The following is a 22,960-nucleotide window of genomic DNA, read 5'->3' as shown; positions in this document are numbered from 1 at the left end:
TTGTAATTAGGCAGTCACACACATGTAGCTAAAAACAAGACCATAATACCCTGGGCTGAAACGTATAATTGAAGCTAGGACTGGGTCATGTATTCAAAAGCTACCTTTTGTCTTTTATACAAGTATTTTTAGACTATTTTAGTATGCAAATTTACAGATGTGTCTATACTGTTGTACTTTGCTGAACGTGTTATGTCAGATTAAACATGTGCTGAATGTTTTTTAATTACAACGCTTAGAAGAAAATTCTAAAGCATGTTGCCACACAGTTAATATGTGGGTTTAAAGGTTATATATGCCCTGATGAGAGGAACTGGCTAGGTTATCAAGATCCATATTTTATTTTGAGGCAAGAAGGCTGATGCAAGCCCTGAAGTGACCTGACAGTTTGCTGGCAAGTTTGTGAGAGTGACAGAAGCACCACTGCTCATCACATGAATTCCTCCAGACACCCGGGCTCCAGCCTCCCTCCTAAGGCTTCAAACCTAAAGGTACACAAAAGACAAACTTGGGAAGAGTTTGCTTTTAGCTTGGCCTTTAGTTGTTTGCTTAGTAATACTGGCATTGGGGTTTCTACTCACTGTTATTTGCATACAGAAACGCTTACAAAAATCATCTGAATTGACAGATAATGGAGGCTTCAGGAATGAACATAAATCAATGAAAGAATTACTTAAAAGAGACTGCTTTACTTTTGCCTTTTTTTACTCATTTCTTCTTGACTATCAATAAAGTTTTTAGATGTTTTGTTTCCTTTTCCTTGAGAAACAAGTCAACAGATGATTGCAGTCTCAGTTTTATAAATTGAAAATATTTCCAGTGGCTTCATAGAGGTTCCAGATCTATTTTTGATATTTTTTAAGCATAGAATTCCATGAGTTTAAGTGGAAATTACACATGAGAAGAAGTGAAAATTAGATCAGGATGTGGCCTCGGTGTGTTTAAAGAAGGTGCTTCTTAAGAGCAGTTCTTTTAAGAGAAAGCTTCAGAGAAATACCAAACCCTACTCAGCTTTAACCTTTTGTTTCCAAAATCCTCTGAGGTGATTCTCCTATTTCTCCCAGGGTCTGCCTCCATGTATATCCTCCCTTTATTCTGTATTTTCTGTTTATCTGTTTTGCCACATAAGAACTCTTGGTGCTGTTAGTTCATTCCTTCTTGACATGTGCTAGCTGAAAGTAGCCTCCCTCTTTCTTTCCACCTCATTGACTCTCTAACCCATTCCTAAACATATCCTTGCCTCCTCCCCTGTTGACAGTTCTTAATTCTCTTCATCCCACTAATATTAATTTTTTTAACTCTATCCATTTACTCTTTATAGCCACTCTGTAGAGCACTCCAGGACACAGCTATATAAAAGTAAATAATATAATAAATATAGGCATGCCTTCCACTGCTTGGATGTGAAACACTTCAAAGCCAGCTGGAGCTGTCCCTAAATTATGATTTTGGGCCCACACACACAAACAAATCCTCCTGCTTTTACTCAGTCTCCATGGGACAGGGTTATTTTGCATTGTAGCTATGGCTCTCTTTCTGTGAGCATTTTGGTACATGTAAAATCAGCCACTGAACGCAGATGCATACGGGGTCTTGGCTAATTTTAGTATATTACTTTTCTTATTGGCTATAGTTTCATGCTGAGGTTTCTTTAACATGAATTTTTGAACCCAGCTCTTCTATTTTTAATCTAAATTGGATATTTGGTCATAATACTGTTTCTGGGAAATGTGCCCCTGTGTTAAAGTTTAATGACTTTAGGCTGGGGAAGAGTGGGACGAGTTGACTGGAGTTCTAATGAGCATTTCCTCAGTAAAGTAAGTACCAAAAAGCAAATCCAAGGTCATAAAGAATGGTGGTTCCCCTCTGCTTGAGGTAATACAAAAATGTGTTAGTTATCAAAATGTATTTGCAGATGGAATTGTTTTGGAGTAAGAGGAATCAGAGGGAAAGTATTATGAAACCATGTGTACCCTATTCTCTTTTATAACATGATTCCTTTAAATCAAAGATGTTGGGAGTTTATGTGGGCGTATGGGTTTCAAAAGATCTCTTTATGTCACTGAAAGGTTGCCAACTGTTCTGTTAGGCTGGGAAAGGAGAGGCACTGTGACACCTCTTCCAAATGAAACGTGTTTAATCGATCTGGGCCACTGACTGTGTTCTGATCTTCCTGGGGTGCGAGACTTAGCTCAAAACATATACACATTAAAGAGCTGCTCGTTTGTGGTGGTTGCTATCTGCTGCCACAAAAACTAAGTATCTTTGGTTTAGATTACTTGCAGTCAAATCATGTGGCAGTCTGGCTGACTGGAAAATGTTTTTCCACATCCGTTACACACCTACAGCAAGAGGAATGGTGAAGGTGCCAAGGCAAGTAGTGAAGATCTTTTTAAGTGACACAGAAGTTACACATTCACAGTTATTATCAGCTCCTTTTCCTCAAGGAGAAGGCAGAGTCTTTCACTTAGGGATTAAACAAGGCTTTATTTAAAACCAGTGAAAAGTAAATATCCAACCCCTGCTTTACTATTTCCAGGGGATTTGAGCAGCAGATTGTAAATGACACTAAATGACATCTTAAGGGGGCAGAACAGTTATTAAATACATGCTGTGGAAGGAAAGTTTCTTCAGTTTCAATGAAAAAATTTGAAGGCGTCTATTTACTCAATCAAATGGCATTATTAGTAAAACAGCCAAGGGAAATTAAATATGAATTCTTTTAAAAACTTTCTTTTCATGGAAACTTACATTAGAAACGGGCTACTTTGTGTTCAGTGAAGGAGTATTTTCTGTCAGCTGAGAAGCACTTGTTTATGGTAGCAATAAACTGCCATCCCAGACTGCTTACCAAAAAGGGACAAAAATCAGCTCCAGGAAGGACAATAAGAGGAACTAATTTACACTCTTCCCCTAAGCTAAAAGTAGCCAGGAAGGAGCTAGGGCTGAGTCACAGTTCCTTTTCTGTGCTGTGGAGGTAGTTCAGCCCTCAGCACGTTGCAGTGCTGTGTTCTGATGGCTGTCTCCAGACACCAGCGTCCTGACTGCTCCCTAGGAAGTGCTGCCTTGCAGGACTCTTTAAATAAAAAGAAATATCGTCAAAACAATATAATAAGCAAGCTTGTCAGCTTAATCAGCATAATTTGAAAGCTTCCTTTATTGTTTTTTTTTAAGTGCTGGTCATTTAATTTAGAGCTGTAAGGTAAGATTTTATAAGAAAGAGTGTGCAAACGATGTCTTGATTGGGTGTGCTGCAGAATCCACATAAGGGCACATGAGGCTCTTCTTCTGCTTTTGCCATTCAGACAAGATATGGTAATTTATAAATAAAACCTTATTATGGTTTGAAAGCCGAGGAAAAAGATTAGCCATCAAGAAATTAAGAAATTTTACTTTCTGAAGCCTGTAATTTGGGGTGATCAGAAGATTCTTTTTAGAAGGATTAAAAGAGTAGCAAAAAAAGGTGTCTCAAAGCATCTTCTAGATATTGCTCTCTATGGTAGCTTTAGCTGTCAATGCTGGTATTTGCTTGGAAACAAATTATAGTCATATTAATTAAGACAAACTTCAAAGTACCACAACCATTTTAGTGCTGTGGTGCATATAAGAATTTTAATAGAGGGGCTGAGCATTTCTTAAGTAGAATAAAACATGAAAGGACCTGGAGGCTTCACACATAGCTGCAGTCCTTAGCTATGTTTCCTGCTATTTCCTCCTAGTCCCTGTCCTCACCACTCTCCTCTCCTTAGTCACTTCACTAAAGGTCATATTAACCAAGTGCATAGAGGTTTTATGAGCTAAGGTGAAGAAAAAGAAGATGCTTTTCAGTATAAATGTTTTTTTCAGGAAGAAAGAGCATCATTTGGTACAACACAGCTCAAGAAGGTGGGTGTCTTCATTTTTTAGTTCCTGTTTATGTGAACAACACCGTAAGGAGACAATAAAAAAGGAGCACTAAGGTATGTGAGAAGAGGAGGATAACAATTAAAAACCAATTTTGGGATAAGCCTACACTTATCTTTTAGTTGCAACTGTTCATTGAATATATTAGAAAGATACAGGGTGAAGAGTGTCTATTTTGTCAGGAAGTTTTACTCAGCCTCCTTCCTAATGAATTCATGTGGGCTTTCTATTGTTATTCTGAGTCTCAGTTCAGATGGAGAGACAAGGTTCATTTTTATTTAATACTTGAACTTCCTTATGTGTTAAAGAAAAAGGCTAAAAATCAGATTTAAATGTAGCCATTCAAATTCACTGCTGTTTTCCTATTTTTTGGGAGGCAACTAATGCTTACACAATGTTCATAGTGCCTATATAGAAATCTCAGTAATTTTATTTTCTTCTATTTTTCATATACACAGCACTCACTAAAGTGTTTTGCTACAGCCTTCTAGGAATCACAACTAAAAGCTGAATTACCATTGCTAATTCTGTAGGATTGATGTAGTACAGGAGGATGTGGATATATTCTCTGATGTTGATACTTCTGTCAATCACTTTAGCTATCTTCTCCAGCCCATTAAACTCTTAAAACAACAGGGAAAGGGGCATTTAAAATGGTCACCTCCCAAATATCCCATCTGGTCAGGTTTAGAATTTATTTTGTACCACGTAACTCCATTTTAAAGCTCTTTTGCATTTTCTTTCTGGGTATTAACAACTTCAAATACAAGACTGTCAAAGTAATAAAGCAACTTTCTGGTTTCAATAATTCGCACTGAACAATAAATTTCTGGAGCACCTGGATAGCATATTTGTCTGGAAAAGGGCTCCCACTGACAGAATTTACAGTCCAATTGCCAGTGTATTTAATAGCTGGCACTTGAAGCAAAAAGAAATGGCAGTTAGGTTGAAGAGGTATAAAACAATTGAAGTGATGGAAACGTAATATTCCTAGTACTTTTCTTTAATGTCAGAAGATAGCATTTGGCAGAAAAAAAACCCAAACCAACAAATTAAAAGAAAAATCCCCAAACAACCTCTCACTCAATAAATAAAAATCCTATGACCTTAAATTTGAAAACTAATAACACAATTAGAAATATGAAAACAATCTGTAATTATTTTCCTGAAAAAAAGTCTATTAATTTATTCTGCCCTTTATAGATTATTAGTTGTCCTTGTGTTTTCAATACTTTGTAGAGAGATCGTGAAAGGAGACTTAAGGTAGGAAACAAACAGAGAAAAATAACTGGGAAAAGGTCCTAGACCACAGTATGAAGACATTTTCCTTTAATATTGCAATAATTAAATGGCCACAAGTTTTGGTTGACAGACAGTGTAAATGAGAACAAAAGCTTCACAACAGTTTGGGTAGGAAGTGATCTCTGGTGCTCATCTGGCCTGAGCACTCAAAACAAAGGAACCTGGAGTTTGATTCATGTTGAAATGAAGTGAGGCTGCTAATGACCCTGAACCATTGACATCTGATGTCCACCTGGGACGCCAATTCCTTGGGCTGGGAAGCCCCAACCCAGGCATTGATCAGATGCAGGCTCCCAAGTGCTGAATGGAGGAGAATAAGCCCTTGCTTCACTCACCTTACTGCATTCTTATAAATGGAGCCAGAATGCAGTTACCCTTCATGCCACAGAGGCATGCTGCTGATAATGTCAGGATTATATTGGAGGATAGCAGTAAAATGAAAATTTAATTTTACCATTATCCACAGTATTATTAGGATCTGGAATTTAGGCCAGCTCACTACCCAAGGACAAATTTTCAAGCTGGTGATCTACATGGAAGGAAAATATTAGTATTGTCTGTTCAATGTCAGAGTGGCAACAAAGAAAATTTAAATTTTGTAATTCTAGACCATCTTCCTACAATAATAGGAACTACAATCACTCTTCTAGACCCAGAGGGCTAATCCTGACTGATTTGGAACATCCTGTGGGATGCTGAGCTCCCTGTACTCCCACAGACTGAAAATCTTACAGAATAAACACATTGAAAGACCTGCCTTTGATCACCAAATTTGAGTTTTTAGTCCCAGAAGGAATAATTTCCCTTTCTCATTTTGTCTTCCTTGCGCTTCTTACAGGGGTCTTTCCTTCAAATTCCTTGTTTGGGAAGATAAGATATTTAGAAATACTTCTGATTGCTTCTAGAATTCAAGATAAATGATCTGATTTGGAGACGAGTCTGTTGGTTATTTTTTGCAAGCAAGAGAAGTAATTCAAACTAATTTTAATAGCTGCTTTCTTTCTATCTGCTTACAATATGTTCATCTGTGTACACAGGCTTTAATCACAAATGTGCCAAGTGTATAGCAGAATAGTTAGATGAAGCACACACTGGGGGAATGGCAGAATCAATGTGCTTAATCTGTTCTTAATCCTCTCTTGTGCGTAGGAGACCTGCATGTGCTGCTATTCCATACACAGACACAGGGGCTGATGTGATTTATGCAGGCCTGGTTATGCAGCCAAGCCTTCATTCAAAGAGACTCAGAATCCATCAGAAGGGAAGGGGGAGAGGCAAAAGAGAAATTGTGGTAATTATTTTTACTGTCTGAAATTCAAGAGAGGCATCTATTAGCAGCATAATATATGGAGCAGTCAAGAAAGAAAAAAGATGTCAGCATTTTTATGTTTCTGCTAAAAATGTGCCTGAGACTTTCTCATCTGCAAGAGCCATAGACTGAAATCAATGCCTGCATTGCTTAGGATCCTTTTGGAGTGGCAGCCAGAGGCAGGTGACCAAATGTACCTAACATTAAACTCTTTGTAGGTGTTGCTCCATCTTTCCTAACCAGCCACCCCTCTTTTGCCAGGCACACAGAATAGTGTCCTACTGCTCCCCTATTTCAGTGACCTCCCTGTGAGCCTTTCCCCCCGCTGTCAGAGTGCAGGGGTATGACAGGATGGACAGTGCACATCCCAGTTCAGCACAGCACCGAGAACTCAAGGACTCCCTTTCAACAAGGCAGGTATTTTATTTTAATTCACAGCTTCTCTGTGACTGCTTTTTCATTCCAGTGCCAACTCAAAAAAAGCATTTAAGCAGTTCTTAAGCCATAAATGCTCAAAAACCTTGTAAAAAAGCCCCACATATTCAGGAAAATGTGTGCCAAATGTTGAACACTTGCACACCTACCTCTCAAAACTGGGTGACCCAGACACATCTTCAAGTGCTCAGTTGAATTAACAGCAAATCTAAATATGACTCTCCTTAGCTGATGCTTCTTTGCGTGGTATATCTGCCCTTCTTGCAACTCTCCATGATATTCAGCAAAGCAGATTATGTCAGCAGCAGTGAGGACATTCAAATGGGTATGAATTTCCTCCACTCAAATGCAGGGAGGACTAGAGAACAGGACAGGTTCCCTTCCTTTATTTCTCCATCTTTTCCTCACAATTCTCCCTGTTTCCCCTCTGTTACTTTCACAGAAAATAGTTATGGCCATAGCAATCATTTGTGATCTGCTGTGGCCCAGATTTCAGGAAAACTACTGATTTGAGGCTGAAGGATAGTAAAGCAACTGAATGGGTTTAAGAAAGGTATGAAGCTGAACTGACCCGGTCAATCTCTCTGAAGAATAGGAATACTGCTATCTTGGATCTAGCTCAATTCCCATTAGAAAAGGGATGACTTGGAGCTGTGATTTAAAGTAATGGCACCATTTAGTGTTTTTGAGATATGGGAGGGTAAACACAGTAACAGAAAACCAGAAAAACAAAAACATTTTAAAATGTTGTGGTCTACAGAAGAATGGACATTTTATAGCTTGTCATGATCATGTAGATCATGCTCAAGTAGATTGTGTCCTTTGCATAATAGTTTCAGATTTCATTGCCTAAGAAAATTGTAAAAACCAGGCCTACAAGGACCAATTGCAGTTCTATCAAATCATTATAAGGCTTTGCAATACACAATTACAAAATCAGTAGTTGTGCAAAAAACAATCATAAAATAGCCAGACTGTATCTTCATAACATTTCTATCTGTTTGTGTGAGTATTCATTTAGGAAGTCTTTAATCTGTGCCTCTATACCTGCAGAAGGAAAGTTAAATACTAGTGTTTCATATTTAAATTAACTGCTACACCTGTGATGTATTTTCCCTCAGACAATGCACTTGCTTTTAAGTGCAAGAAAACAAGAAGCCAAGGATGGCAAATTGGCAAATTTCCTTCCTTGGAAAGAGGAAGGTCCTTTGTATCAGAACATTGCAGTGAGCATCTGACACCAAATGCTGAATTTCTGCTGATGCCTGAGTTTCAAAAAAAGGGAACAAACTTATTTTGTTCACTAGACAAGAGCAACAATTTGAAAATGGGTGCCCAGCGAGGTTTGTTTTGCAGAAAAGACAGATTCTTCTGCTCACCCTTGGAGATTCATAACCCTTTTACCAGTTTAAACCAGAGGGGTGCAATTGATTAATCACTCCTGAAAATCTTAGCGTTTATTTTTAGTCAGTACAAGAAGAACCCCTGATTGTGACAAAATCCCATACCACAGCCTCCCTTTCAGAGTAAATTATGGACAAGGTTATAAACCAGCAAAAATGGAGGTTCATAATGGAGATGATGACAGAATTTTAATTATACAGGGCATGAAGAACAACGCTGTAATAAAATTAGTGGGGGGAAAAAGAGTGTCATTTAGTCTATTATGTGCCTGAAGACTTCACTATAGATGAACCAATGTACTTGGTTCTAGTTTCTCAGAAATTGTCTTAGAGCCTTTAGTGCCAAGAGTGCTTTGTGCCTTAAATTCATGCATGAATTTTGATTAATCGTGATTTGGGGTGCCTCTGTGAGAGAGGTTAAGGTGGTGAATATTGCCAATTCACAGCTATGCAGTTTCTTTTGGTAAGTCTGATGCACTCAAAGCTTAGAATGGACACTGCATTTGGACACTGCAGTTAAATTAACTGATTCTCTGTAATCCACACACTTAATTCACAAGTTAGCTTGGTTAAAGCAATATTAAGACATTAATCTGGGATGCATATTACATTAAGAAAGCTCTGAGGCAGCATTAGAAGAAGAGTTCTTTCTACATGAGTGAGGTCTTAGTTTTTTCCTCTGTGAAAAGAAAGAGAAAGGCCCAACAGAAATTATTATGGTTATACATAAAACTCTCAGATCACATGAAATACCTGGGAATTTTTAGGTCTCTAATACTAGCTTTAAAGACAACAGAAAACTGCCAGCTGGTCTACATTGGCTGTTTTGAGTCTGTTACTCTGCAAGCTCCAAGGCGGTCAATAATGAAATTGAAAAAGTCTGTAAATAATGTTTACCATTAGTCAGAGGTGTGTAATTTCCATTGCCACATGATTTCCTCTGTACAAGTACCTATGGTTGCAGGGTAATGGAGAGCCATATTTTAGCATGTAGTCACAGACAACGATCAAACTTCTCTCAAGTTTAATCATTCTCTTTTCAACATAGTCTGAGTGCAGAACAAAATATTGCTCACTGTGAATCTAGAGGGGTGAAAGGGATACCAAAGCCTCAGCTGTATGGTTTCAGTCTGCTTTCTTAAAAAGGGGTTTTCCTGACAACAGAGAATGGCAGTTGCAGGGTGGTACCACTAATTCATTGCTTCTATTAAGCCAGAATCTAAACCTGCATGTTAACCAGGTGTAGGCCACATGGTCAGAGCCTCAGGCTTCCAAAGTGAAAAAATCCACGAGTTCTTTATTAGGCACTTCCAGGGAGAACAGAGAGATGAAGTGACCCACTGCTATGGAAGGGTCTAACCCTACCAGTAATTTTATTGCTTGGTAAGACTTCAAGGGTCTTAGTGTGTCTGCAAGAGAAGGTTTTAGTAAAGTGTCTTCACAGGCATTTGAGGAGGAATAATTTTCTGGAGATATTGTTTACCAACAGCTCCTTCTTCGGATACTTATGAGACTTTCTTTATTTCCTTTGAACCAAATAATTTGTTTTTGCTTGCAAGTAAAGAGCCATTCCACTAAAAGGAAATAATTTCTATGTGTCTTTTCAAATGATCTTCAAAACATCAAGCACAGTCATGGATGCCTGAAGACAGAATAGTATCTTCATAAAAATGCAAATTATTCCAATCATAATAGCAATCAGAGTCACAGAGAGCAAGGGATTTCTCAATTATAGCTCTTGTGTGGCACTCAGCATTCCCACTGAGACACAGCAGAGGAAAATACAACAGTTTAAATAATACTGATGTCCATTACCTTTCTAATTCCTAGTGGCATTAATATTACTTAAAGACTTTGAAATAAATACACCTCACAGAAAAGTTGCATAAATTGTAACTTTTGACTAGAGCTCATATAAATACACGTTGATATATTGTACACCAAAATTTTACAGATAAACACAGATGTTGAAAATTATCACAATCACTGTATGACAGCTAGGTTGCAACCTTGATTGCTCATGCAATAAGGTAAATAAAGACCACAGTTGTGCAAGGCATACAAAATAAAGGACAAATATCACTCAGTTCTTGCTCTTTGGACAAGCAATCTAGAACTGCTATAATTAAAGATAATAAAAATTAATTAACTCACTATAAATACCTTGTATCAAGTCTGGATCTTGTTTGTGCATATCCTAGTCCCACATACTTTCTACTACTGGCAGTGTTACTCCATCTATCACTGCATTTTCCTGGGCAACCCCAAAATATTCTAGTTGAGCAAATAATATGTTGTAAGGTTCTTTGGATGCTGTTTACAAAGACTAAACTCTTCAGAATCCAACTGTAAACAATTCTTTTGTTCACTTACAGGTTTCAGATTTTGGAAAATTTTTAATATTGGAAAACATACAAAGTGTTAGCGCGGTCTCCTCACACTTTGAGGTGAACAAGAGCAGTTATTAAGGCCAAGAAGTTGACAGAACTGACACAGCAACTAGAAAGGTTCAGCTGTAACTACAGGGAGCAGAATTTAGTTTTCTAAAACACTGGACATCTAAGAGAGATTTCTCTCTGTATTTTGGAGATAGGTCTTTATATCCAGAGGACAGCCATGCTGCTTTGGCATAGTTTCGGAATCAGGAGTTGTGCAGCAGGAGGAAATACTGACGACACATTAAACAGATTATTATTGTTAAAAATATCATGATAGATGCTTACACTTTAATATACCATCATGCAAAGTTCTTTCCTTCACATAACCTGGGGACTGCAGCCTCCAGCCAATATGCCTCACTCTGGTCTCTCAAAGACTGGATGTGCCACAAAATCCCGTGAGCTGCCAAGAAAGCAGCAAGGTGCCTGTGTACCTGTGCTCTGGGGGTTTGCCAGAGAAGCCCCATGAAAAACCCCAGGAGAACAGGCACTTCCTGGAAAACCACCAGCTAGGGAGATTATTGCAGCAATATCTTCCCTTTGCTCTTTCTCCCTGCCCACATTACCCTCCCTTTTTCAGTGCTGGTAAACTGCTGAGAGGCGCCGTTTGCTATCAGACACATCAGCATCGACGGAGCCAGGAATTCTGTGCTCCTGACAGGTCATTGTGAGCAGCTGAGACCTGTGATCCACCTCATCCCACGGTGACTTCAGTGCCTGCTCTGGTGGCTGTTTGTTTTGTACAGGAATATATTAGAATACTGTCTGCACTTCGTGTCTTAAAAGCACTGTGGTGGTTTTCAAAGGAATGAAATCCATCTACTGGAAGGAAAACAGCATTCCTAGAAAATATAGTTACAGCTCAGTCTGCCAGAAGAACAGCTAATATTCAGCATCTAAATGTTAGTATTAATTGCTGCTAAAGTTGCAGTAAGTAAATTGCAGGATTTCGATGCTCCTTTCACAAAAGCTGTGTGAATTGCTGTATGGGTTTTTTTCCTAATTTCAGAACATTTTGTTTCTCACAGCTGGCCCATACCTCCCATTTGCAGGGCAGCAGGAAAAGGGAAAGAGACAAAATATGGTCTTGTTGAAAGGCATAGGGACTATCTTTACCTTTCAGAGAAAACAGAAAAAAGTTGGCTTTATTTTGGAAGACATAATGTGGAACAGGGAAAGGAAATTAATCCTGTACAGTGTCCCTAAACACTTATTCCACTTTTTTTTTTTTTTTCTTGGCCTGTTTATTTGTTATTTATTTACTTCTTTAAACCAGAAGGTCATAAATCAGGAGATTTTATTGCTGCACCTTTCTCAGACTTACCTGTCCATTTGCTCCCAACTCTTGCACTCTGTTCTACAGATCTCTGCAACAAATATTTCCCTTGGTCCTCTTATTTGGTCTCTTCCACTGCGCTAGAACTGTCTTTTGTACTGAAAAAGAAAAATATTTAACAATGAGAGACCAAGAAAAACAATTCATACAGGTTTCTTTATAACCTCAGGAACTCCAAGGTCTCTTTACCAACTTCTATGAGATTTTTCCATTACTTTTTTCTTCTGTGGAACATCACATACGTTGTCAATGTATATGAATTACCAAAGGCTTAGAGGTGTAAGAGCTGACATTGTTCTTATATGTCATTTTTTTTCCCCACTGGACTAGAATTTCAGCTGTGAAGTGGTCTGGTGTATGGAGAATATGGAGGAACAAAAGGGTAGAAAAAACTAGACTGGAAATGGTAAAGTAAGGGCAGCTCCTTTCTGAAACTTAATCTTTGGGAGAATAAGATGGTAATTTTAATCTGGATGGTTTTAATACATAATTTTCTTATTAATAGAAAGGCATATACTGGTTTTTGTCATAATAATTTACCTGGTATAAAAACAAGTTTCTCTCTAAAAGAGATATTGTAGAGTGGTGACTGAGGAGGGTCGTGAAGAGCCTGTGCATGACACAAATGGAAAGAAATAAATTGTGCCTGTATCTAGACATAGCATGGAAAGATCTATTGTACTTAGATGTGATTTACATGGATCACAATATTTTCATAATTTAAAGGCATCTATATAAACACACATGCAGTTTTTTAAAAAAATATAGCTAAGGAAAACATTATTTTTCTTTTCTTCCAGCAGAAATTTCAGCAAAGTACATCTTTTTTTAAGTGGGTGAGCTTCATGCTTCTTTTCATTTTCTATACACAGCTTATTAAAATGAGTAAAGATTCAAAAAATTTTTGGCAGAATTTTTCATGCACAATTCCCAGACCAGTTCTACAGTTGGAAACACAAGCCAGTATCCAGAAGCCTGATGATCCTGGCCAACATGGCCCCGAGCCTAATCTCTACTTGTCAGTCTTTCTTTAGCCTGAAATCTTCATATCAAAAAAAAAAAAAAATCTTCATCAAAAAAACCCCCAAAACCCAAAAATCAAAACAAAAACCCCCAAAATTGAACAAAAAGGACACAGTCTTTGAAAAACTATTCCAAAGTAAGTTCAGGAATTGTCACAAGATCCCCAGTCCTCTGGCTGCAGTTTGAGTTTTATACCCATTTCCCCCTCCTATAGGTACGAGCATCTTATGCCCTGGGGGCTGAATGCATGGAATGAAATTCACAATCTGCTCCAAGAAGAAATGCAGTCTGTTCATCACCATGTGCAAGGCACTAAAATCCTCTCCAGAAGTCTTCCTCATATTGGTAATGCTTACACTCCCCCTTTTATGTCCAGATACCTTTTTCTTCCTGGCATCCATTTTCTTTCATTATTCATGGAATGATTTGTTTTGCAAGGCCTGAACACAGCATCTGTGCAGTGCTTCTCACAGGGTGTACAAGATGATACACCAACCATGAGACCTAGGCACTTCTTTTAGCAGAATTTATTTATCATGATTAGAATTCTTGTATTATTTTATTAGTTATATTAGAACATATGTTAGGAATACAAATATGAATATGAACATGAATATGATTCAGTCACTAATGAAAGAAAAATTCTTAGGGATAAGGATAGAATAAATGTCAGGTGTTGAATGAATTGGGGAAAAGGAAAGAGGAAAGAATATAAGGGAGAATATATTTGCAGTGATCCTTTGGGATTTAAAAATGTACCTAAGGATAGAAGAAAGGGTATGTGACATGAATATTTATTACATAGTAGTATTTAAAACCTAACTTGTCAATAATAGAAATTTGCTACTGTTGGGTGTTCTATAAAGGGATCACTGCAAACATTCTTTTCTGAGTCTTATCCATGATCATACCAATTTCTTAAACATGTAATAGGGAAAAATAGAGAAAGATCCTTTTGCTAAACACATCTAATCTGTTTGAACTACTTTAAAACAGTATTCCTCATTATCTAAAACCAATATTTTATTGTTGAGAGTGTACATAATCTTTCTTCCCCCAAAATGCTGGCAATATTATTTTTAGCTGGATATTACAAAAATAAAGATTTTTTTTTAGGATTACATCAGTAAAGTCCCACTAAAGAACATTTCTGCTAATGATAAATGTATCCACACACCAATCACAGACAAGTCAGATGAAGAGTAAATATACCAAAGCCATGATGACATGTCCTGGTAGCTCAACACCTATTGAGCTGGTGGCAAGTGGAGACACAGAATGAACCCTCCCTGCAGGAATGAGTGCTACTGTCATGGATGCTGCAGTTCCACTGGCTCCATGAGTTCAGACCACCTGGCACCACTAAATTTATCTGTTTTGGAGTTTGATTCAATAGCAGTTTATGGATCCAATTGCCTAGTACAAAGCTGCTCCAAAACTGCAGAAATAATCATCAGCGAGGAGTGAATGGCCCAAACCCCCTCACAGATTTCAAGATAAAACAGTGTAAAGAGCCCTCTTAACCTTTATACGTGGCAATGTCATTATTCAGTTACAAAGGCAGCAGTACCACAAGTCTAAAATCCTAAACATTCCCTCCACACAGTATTGTGTTTTAAACTCCACTAACATTCACAGAGACTTATTTTTATTAGGAAAAATTAGCCCTGAGAAACATAGTGGCAGTCTCAAGTACCTGGTACATTTTAGAGCATTGAGGGACTTGCAAATTTTCAGACACACTGTTGTGGTTTTCTCCTCAGGGTTACTATGCTGGAATAATGGAACAGCCTCTTGCCTAAAAACCCAGAAAGTCCTACATGACAAAACGTTTATATTTCAATTACTAGCTTCATTTACCCATAGGAAGCAAGCATTTGAATACCAAATTTTGCAGTGTGCTTCTGAGCGCGGGTGGAAACTTTTTGAAAAACAATGTGCTAGAAATATTTACTGTCTAAAGTAAGTGTGTCAAGACTCAAATGCCTGTTATTTTCTTTTTTTATTTTTTATTTTGAGGAGAAACACATGATGTCTACATGCCTTTGTGGCATTTTCCAAAGAGGTTTGATTATCAGATGTTTTCACTCCTTGATTATCAGCCTGTCAATGCAACATATCATCATGGTAGCTTGCTGCAGATCATGTTAGTTGCTGTCAGACCAGCCCAAAGGCTGCCAAAACATTTTCTTTCATGGCAGACTGCAATAGTTTTGCTCTTTGAATGATCAGACAAGATACTGTCCTTTCAATTGTCCTTCATATTGTCCTTTTCAATTAAAAGTAAGAAAATACATTATATGTGTAAATAAGTATCATCATTTACAAGTGCTCAGTTATTTTCAAGAGTACATTTTAGAAGGTGGTTTGGGTCTGGGGGAGGAGGTAATTAAAAGACAAACAGCCAAATTTTATTCTATACTGGAAAAGTTATACTTCCCTATATAATGTTATGGTATAGTTAGAGATTACAGCGGACACAATTGCTGAATTTCCTTCTGCTAAGAATCTTGCAGGATTACCCTAGTCCCTGGAAAGATGAAAACATGGGATCTTCAAGGCTTAAGGTAATTATTCAAGTAATTTTGGAGGGCCACAGTCAAGAAGATCAACATGTCCAGCAATGCCTCAGGATCCTGTTGGATAATGCTGAGCTGCAGCATATCACGTAGTATACTTTGCACAAATGGGTACAAATTACATTTTCTAGCCCTCAGTGGCTAGTCTTGCACGTATTTTTTATGGTAGTTTTGACTACAGTATCCTGAGAGACACATGGAAAAATCTGTTAAACCAAATGGAAATATTTCAGTCATTGTTCTGGCCTGGAAAAGCAAAATTCTTATTGTTTCCATGATGCACAGAATTTGACAATATTCTTGGAGTTGTTATCCCTTCATGGTTTCACAGGCCCTTCAAGAATCCCAAGTGGATGTTTGACTAACTCCTTCAGCAGTTCGTGTCATAGAGAGGCTTTAGACAGCAAAGATTCTTAACATCAGTAGTCCCAAGATATAGTTTCTAAGCTCTGGGGAAAAAAATAAATCTCTATTTCACTACTGAACCACCGTTTCCAGAGTCCAGTCAAATGGAAAGAAGAGTTGAAAGTCATGATTTAACTAGAGCCTTCTAAAAGCAAATCCAGAGTCCAACAGGATGAGAGGGTCAGGTAGGAAATTAAACTTTAGAAAAAAGAAATTGTGAGTCATATTTTAGCTGAAAAAATTCAAAACAATGAAATATATTTTTATGAATTTTGGTAAAAAATTAATTTTAAAGGCAGCTAGGTTTGCTGGAGTGCTTGAAATGAGCTTAGAATCTGAAGGTGTTGGAATAGCATATTTTAAGTCCCTGTTCTGAAGTTAGATGCCAGGGACTCAGACACCTAATTTCCCTAAATGGATGCAAACTAATGCACTCACATTATTTCACCATGTGAGAACCTTGCCCTGTAACTTAATGGAGTGTTTAACTTCTGAGTTTTGTCGGCCCATAAACACATAAATGATTGTAACCTGATCTGTAGCAAACTGCTGGCTCCGATCAGCAAAATTTAATAACAATGTCTTCTTCTGGGAAAAATGACCAAAAAATCTAACTCTTGTGTAGTCTTTTCCAGGGCTACAACTCCCACTAATTCTTACCTGGCTTAAAGAAAAATTTTCATCTCATATGGCCAGTATATTTTACTACTCCAAAATAGCCGTTTTTATCCAATTTTATATGTGTGCGTTGCAAATTCACAGAAACTTGCCAAGTGCAGTAAGCTGAATTCAAATTAAAATAAATTGCTACAGAAGTGCAGCATTCAGGTTAGATATAAATAGTCCTGTAGCATTATTAATAGATGTTGAATTGTCTGGTTTTCAGTTTCCCAACCTGCATTTCTCTCAAATGCTCGTAGAATGCAGGTGAAGTGCGCTTTTTGAAAGAATGAGGTCTTTGTTCTGTAAAACTGGGCATTTTTAGGGATAAATGACTAGGGAATAGTGCACACTAACCCATCTGCAAGAGTCTGATTCAAAATCTATTGAAATTAAAGTTTATGTACAGCTCTATATTCTGTTAGGAATTTGTTTACCAAGTTAGTCCCTTTATCATTCAAGACTCTGAGGTGCAGAGTGGTGATATTTCCATACCACTCTCAGGATTAAAGCAGAACTCTATGCATAAAGACGTCTAGAGATGGAGAAGACATTCCACAGGCTGAAGCAATAATGTCTGAAACGGGAGAATGATGCAGGACTGGCACATTTTCACACCCTAGATGGCTTTTCTAGGCTGCTGGCCACTCTAAGAACATAAAATCTTTTTCAAGTTGTGTTGGGCATTCACAAAGACTTTTGAGGCCACTATGTTTAAGAGCATGGTCATGGAGAGAAGTCCAACTTAGAAAGCAACTCAAATCAACTCACCACAAATCACCTGTCAAGATTAGCTTTTGTGAAAAGCCTTTGCCACACCCAGGAATGCTTTTATCTAAGGCCTGATAGGGAAACGGATATTTGTTAGAAGAAAAGTAGTTGTCAAAAATTACTTCTGGCCCCAGATGAGAGAGCCCTCTGGGACACATAAACATTTGTTTTGAGAGAGAAAATCATCTAAAGTTTATCTCAAGAGCTTCCTACCTTGTGATACTGTGTGATAAAACTCTTTACAACATAATTTGCAAGTTGAAAAGATCCCTTTTTTTTATTGGATAATGTAAAAGTTTGTGATGACAGCTGAACTGTGTCTGCAGTCTGGGAAAGGAGTAAAACAATTTATATGCAGCTTCTAACCAACACTAACACTCTGAGCATGAATGGCCAAGACAGAACTTCACAGGTTCCACTGTGCAAAAAATTAAACTGTGTCCTAGTTCAAAGCAATGCAGCAAGCCAAGCTTCTATGATTATAAAATGTTCAGAGCACACTTTTTAGAGCATAAGACTTTAAAAGAAAAGGTAGTATATGGAGGTGACAAACAATAAGCTTTACTTAATTTCTAACATGCCTCCAAAACATAATTAGCTATTTCATTTCTTGATCAACTCTATTCCCTAGTCCTATTTTCCCCAGAAAAGCTTTACACACCCTCTTCAAGTTTAAATAAAACATTGGAAGGAAAGGTCTCTATTTCTAAGTGTGGAATGCTCTGTTTATAGACTGATCTCCACCAGAAAGGATTCTTGGGCAGAGGACCTGGGGTATTCTGAGAGGGGCTTGGACAGCTGCTCCTATGGGAAGCCCAACAACAGATAAAATAAGAAGGTGTTTTTTCTTGTTTGCTCTCTAAATTTAAAAATTATGCTATAATCTGACAGCATTCTGTAATCTTATGTAGTTAATAATTGGAAGTTTCTTTTTTCAGGCTGATGTTTCAGTGTTCTGACATGGCTCCCAGAGTGATATTTTGGGCTTTAACATCATGGAATAGATTCCGGGTGGGCAGTGGTGTTCTGTACAGCTTAAAAATGCTTATTGCCACATAGGGAGATGAGTGTAGGTGTGGTAGACTAAGTTTTCTCTTGGTCCTTATTTTCTGTGACTGATGATTCTTATTTTCTGTAAAGCTGCTGATGTGTGGGAATCCCTATTGAAGCACACTGGTGACATCTTCATACCTTAACAGGAATATTCTGCTATGCTAAAGAGAATTATCGTGTATAAATAGCAAACAACAAGTCTGCATTAGCACACAAGCATGATGTAAACAGCTCATACCTGACACAATATCACAACTCCAGAAAACAGTAGGGAAGAAGGTGAAATAATCAGGTTAGTTGTTCATTATAGTGTGAAATTAGACCCCCAAAATGTAAGCTTGCAATAAATGGCATGAATAACTTCCCTCCTAAGAACTGTCCCGAGGAAATCAGTGAAATCACTGTACATATTTCTACCCATAAGGTATGCAAGCATTTCCAGGCCCAAAGCTAAATGAGTCACAGTGCTGAAGTGAAAAATAGGTCATGAGAAGTGGAAGCATTTCTGCCAGCATTGGCATCACGGGGATTCCCCCACACACTGAAGATTATATTACCTGTGTGATCTGCTCGATTCCCAACAACAGAGCAGACCTAACTCTGCTGAAGATACAGAACCTAGAAACAAACTATTGAATAACTAAAAGAAAACTCTTTTCCATTCTACTTCATTGATAAAGCTGGAGTAGCACCAACCCCCTTCACTACCTGTCCCCATAATGCCACATGGCTGCAGGAGCCCAAGGGACAGACAGACAACAAGTGACACTCAATTTGTGTGGTCACAACCGCCTAAAGTCTATTTATTTGCCTGCAGCATTTTTTTTCTATTTCTGTTTGTTATAGACAGTATTTTTTTTCTAAGAAAATAACCACAGTGCATGTGCATTTTTCTTTGTGGTCTATAACCCAATGACTAAGGCTAAAGAGGTTGTGGCCTGTGAGCATCTCTCAGCCTCTTCTGGTGTCTCACCCCTTTGCAGGATGCTGTGTTATGGCATCTGTCAAAAATCCTTTATGCAAGGTGCTTGGCAACATCATATGGGGTACTTTTGCCTTGTTGTGGCACTTTCATTGCAGCCTTTGCTGTAAGTTGGCATCATCAGGGTCACACTGGGAAAGAGTTCATGATAACTGTGGAAGGATTGCAGATTTTTTGGTTTTTTTTCCCCCCAAATAGTTTTCAGATAATGGGCAGATGTTGCCAAAGTAACAAAACCAGGTGAGCAAAACAAATTAACACATTTAGTGAGCTTGGCAAATGGCAAATTCTTCGTTCATTTTAATATTTTGATACAGGCTGTTGGTTGACATGCTTTAATGTGAATGTTTCATTTTCTGTACATTAATCTGTAAATTTATAAGCAAATATAAACTGAAGACTCTATTTCATTTTATTTGAGTTCAAGGTCTCATCTGAAACACTTTAAAGACATGTACTAAAAAATTAGAGCTGAAAGCATAAATGTCAGCATATACTATCACAGCTAAAGTTGCTCACACACTGACCATGTCAAAGAACATGCAGGTAAAACAATGCAAGTTAGATAAAGCACAAAGAATGATGGATTGCCAAGTTAACAAATACTACAATGCAATTTTGGGCCCTGAAGGTTATTTATAGAAAATAAATGGAAGTGTTGTTCAGTTGAGAAAAGAGTAAACATTTAAGAGCTGTATTAAATGTTTTGAAGAAATATTTTTTCCTTTATGCCTCAGGGAGTTTTGGAGTTATTTTGCCATGAAAGAAGGTCCCCAAGGTCTCTATTTAGATGTTAGGAAATTATCATGGTGCTTTCTGTCAGCTCACCATAAGGCACCAAATTAAATATGAAGTTTAAATGAAAAGGTCATAACTCTCAGCTTAATTTCATATAAAAATGAAAAGAAGCTTTCCAATGACTGAAACCTCTAAGATGAGACTAGGCAAAGGGAGGCAAGTCAAATAGAGAGATATTTCATTTTAGGGTATAATAGGGACTCATAATCACTGAGAGCCTTCAAAAGATTAGAGGAGCAGCTATTTGTGTATTAATATCAGCCCTAGCTGTTTTATTTTACCGGTGCTACTTTGCCACTTTGATTCTGAAGATCTTATGCCCTTCCCTTTTTCTATCATCCTTTCTCATTTTGGAAGCCCTCTTTCAACAGAAATTAGGAGATGGTTTCAAGATAAGCACCATAACTGACAAGAAATATGAGACAAACTTTCTGATATGGACACAAAATGCCCATCCAAGATAGGTTTCCCCCTCTTCCTCCCTACCCTTCTTATCTATTATCTTCTAGGTCTGCAGTGCTTCTCTGTGCTGGATGTACTTCTGTACAAACACACCAGTGCTTGACAAGAAAGATCCACTGTCCAGAACTGTTCGACATACAGCTGAAAGCAAGCCAGGTTTCTATTTAATAAAAATGTGAGAATAAAAACAACTTCTTTTGATCTCTTCTCATTTCACTATATGTTCTTGAAGTACCTAAATACTGTTTATTTACACTTGAAATTGGTGCTGCTGAACTACGACAGCAGAGCTTTACTGATGGTGTGATTAACCTCATCTCCCATTTTGCACTCCAGACAGAAAAAGATCAAATTGGGATTCTTACAAATGGATATTTGGGGGCTCTGTGTACAAAAGCTTCCTGAAGTGCTGTGAAAAGTATAATATTTATTTCAAACTATGCTGCTTCCAATAACAATCACACATTTTTTCACATTTTTCCTTTGAAATTGTAGACATAAGCCACAGATCCCTGACAAAGGAAGAAGCTGTGTGCATAGCAGCTGGATATCAAATATGACACCTGGAGGAGGAGGAGGAGGAATAAAAAGAAGACAACAAACGTTCAGAATATTTCTTTGTTACACTATCTGTTCTGCTGGACAGAGCACTTCACAGTTATGACTACTTGAGACCTAAAATAATTACAAATTCATATATTACTTTCTGCCTCAGGCATCTGGGTCTACTATTTACAGAAATTAATATAAATGGGGTGTCAGTGATTTGCCTGACTGGAATAAACATGCTCAAGCACAGATATCTGTGCAGAATATGCAGAGAAATTTGATAAAGAAGCAGATGGCTTGCAATTTTCTCCTTTTTATTTCTTGCTCTATCAGCACTAACAAGACTCAAGACACTGTTCCCAAGCTTGTAGGTTTTAAGTCTGGGTGCTATCATTTGTAACTTTCTAACAGGACTTTTCAAGGGGGGGAGCACTAAACTGATGCCACTTCAGCACCACTTGTGATCACTGAAGAAAAGGATACTTAACACAAAGAGCAGGAAATTATTTGCTAAGGTTTAATTTACAAACCTACCAACCGTGATATTCAGTCATCAACTTGTTTTGCACAGCTGGTGCAGGTACAGGAAGAACAGCCACCCCTCCACCTTCCCATTAGAACAGAGGGTCTAGTGAACAACACACCACATCAGCGCACTGCTGCTGAGCAATTTCCTTTCTGTTTTACTAACAACTTTCTCTACTTGGAAGCTGGAAGTTTCTCTTTTTCCACCGATGAAATTAGGGAGAAAAAACCTCACTGTTCACTGTGTCCTGATGGAGGTGTGTAGTTGAGATGATTTTGTACAATATGTATCTCAGCTGAAGAACTGTGTTACATGAACTAGTGTCTCCTTTTTATATTTTTATATGGTTCTCATCTCAGGTTTAGTGAAGGGGTTCCCCATTCAACACAACATGCACTGTGAAAACTTAACATTGCTACATACTCCATACATCTAGGATGATACTTTGATCTTTACAGTGTTGTTCACAGACCTATCATCTCCCTAAAGGTCTTTCTGATCCTCCCGACCCATGTCAGTTCAAGACCTGCTACTTATGAAGCTTGTCCTGATTTTTCAGGCTTCCAGTTTTGGCCAGTGTAGGAGCCAAGCTGTCTGTTCTTACAGCCAGAGCTCAAATGTGATGGGGTCTCACCGTTACAATTCCATGTTCGAGGGAAGAAACATTCCCAGTGGAAATTCCCAGAAGCAGTTTTTGGGTTTGGGAAGTTGGACTCCATAGAGAAAATTCTATGAAGCTTTAACATTGTCCATTCTTTTTTTTCATCCTTTTTATGAATTCTACCCCAAACATCAGACTTGTTGCTAAAGGAGTTTTTTTATTCCGTGTTGTTAAAGTACTGTCAAGTGGGATTGAAGCCATTTGGCTTAAATTCCCACTCAAAATAATACAGGTCCCCAGATAGAATAACACCCATTCAGCTACTCCTGCAATGCAATTGATAGCTTGTTTGCCAATAATTTCACATGTGGACATGTGCCATAGTTAACAGAGCACATGTGGATCTCTTGTAGGAATTCAGAGCC

General features: G+C 37.9%; 1 long non-coding RNA gene across 1 annotated transcript; it reads left to right on the top strand.

Annotated features, from left to right (window-relative positions):
• The first annotated feature begins 362 nt into the window (after window positions 1–362).
• Window positions 363–21,050, top strand: LOC116451018. Its single transcript, XR_004243052.1, has 3 exons — window positions 363–491; window positions 13,364–13,494; window positions 20,907–21,050. It is a non-coding gene; the product is annotated as an uncharacterized LOC116451018 (long non-coding RNA).
• The last annotated feature ends 1,910 nt before the right edge of the window (window positions 21,051–22,960 follow it).

Source organism: Corvus moneduloides, chromosome 14 (assembly GCF_009650955.1).
Source record: "Corvus moneduloides isolate bCorMon1 chromosome 14, bCorMon1.pri, whole genome shotgun sequence".
Lineage (NCBI taxonomy): Eukaryota > Metazoa > Chordata > Aves > Passeriformes > Corvidae > Corvus > Corvus moneduloides.
The sequence above is the reverse complement of the archived record's forward strand: the minus strand, read 5'-3'. Positions and strand labels throughout refer to the sequence as shown.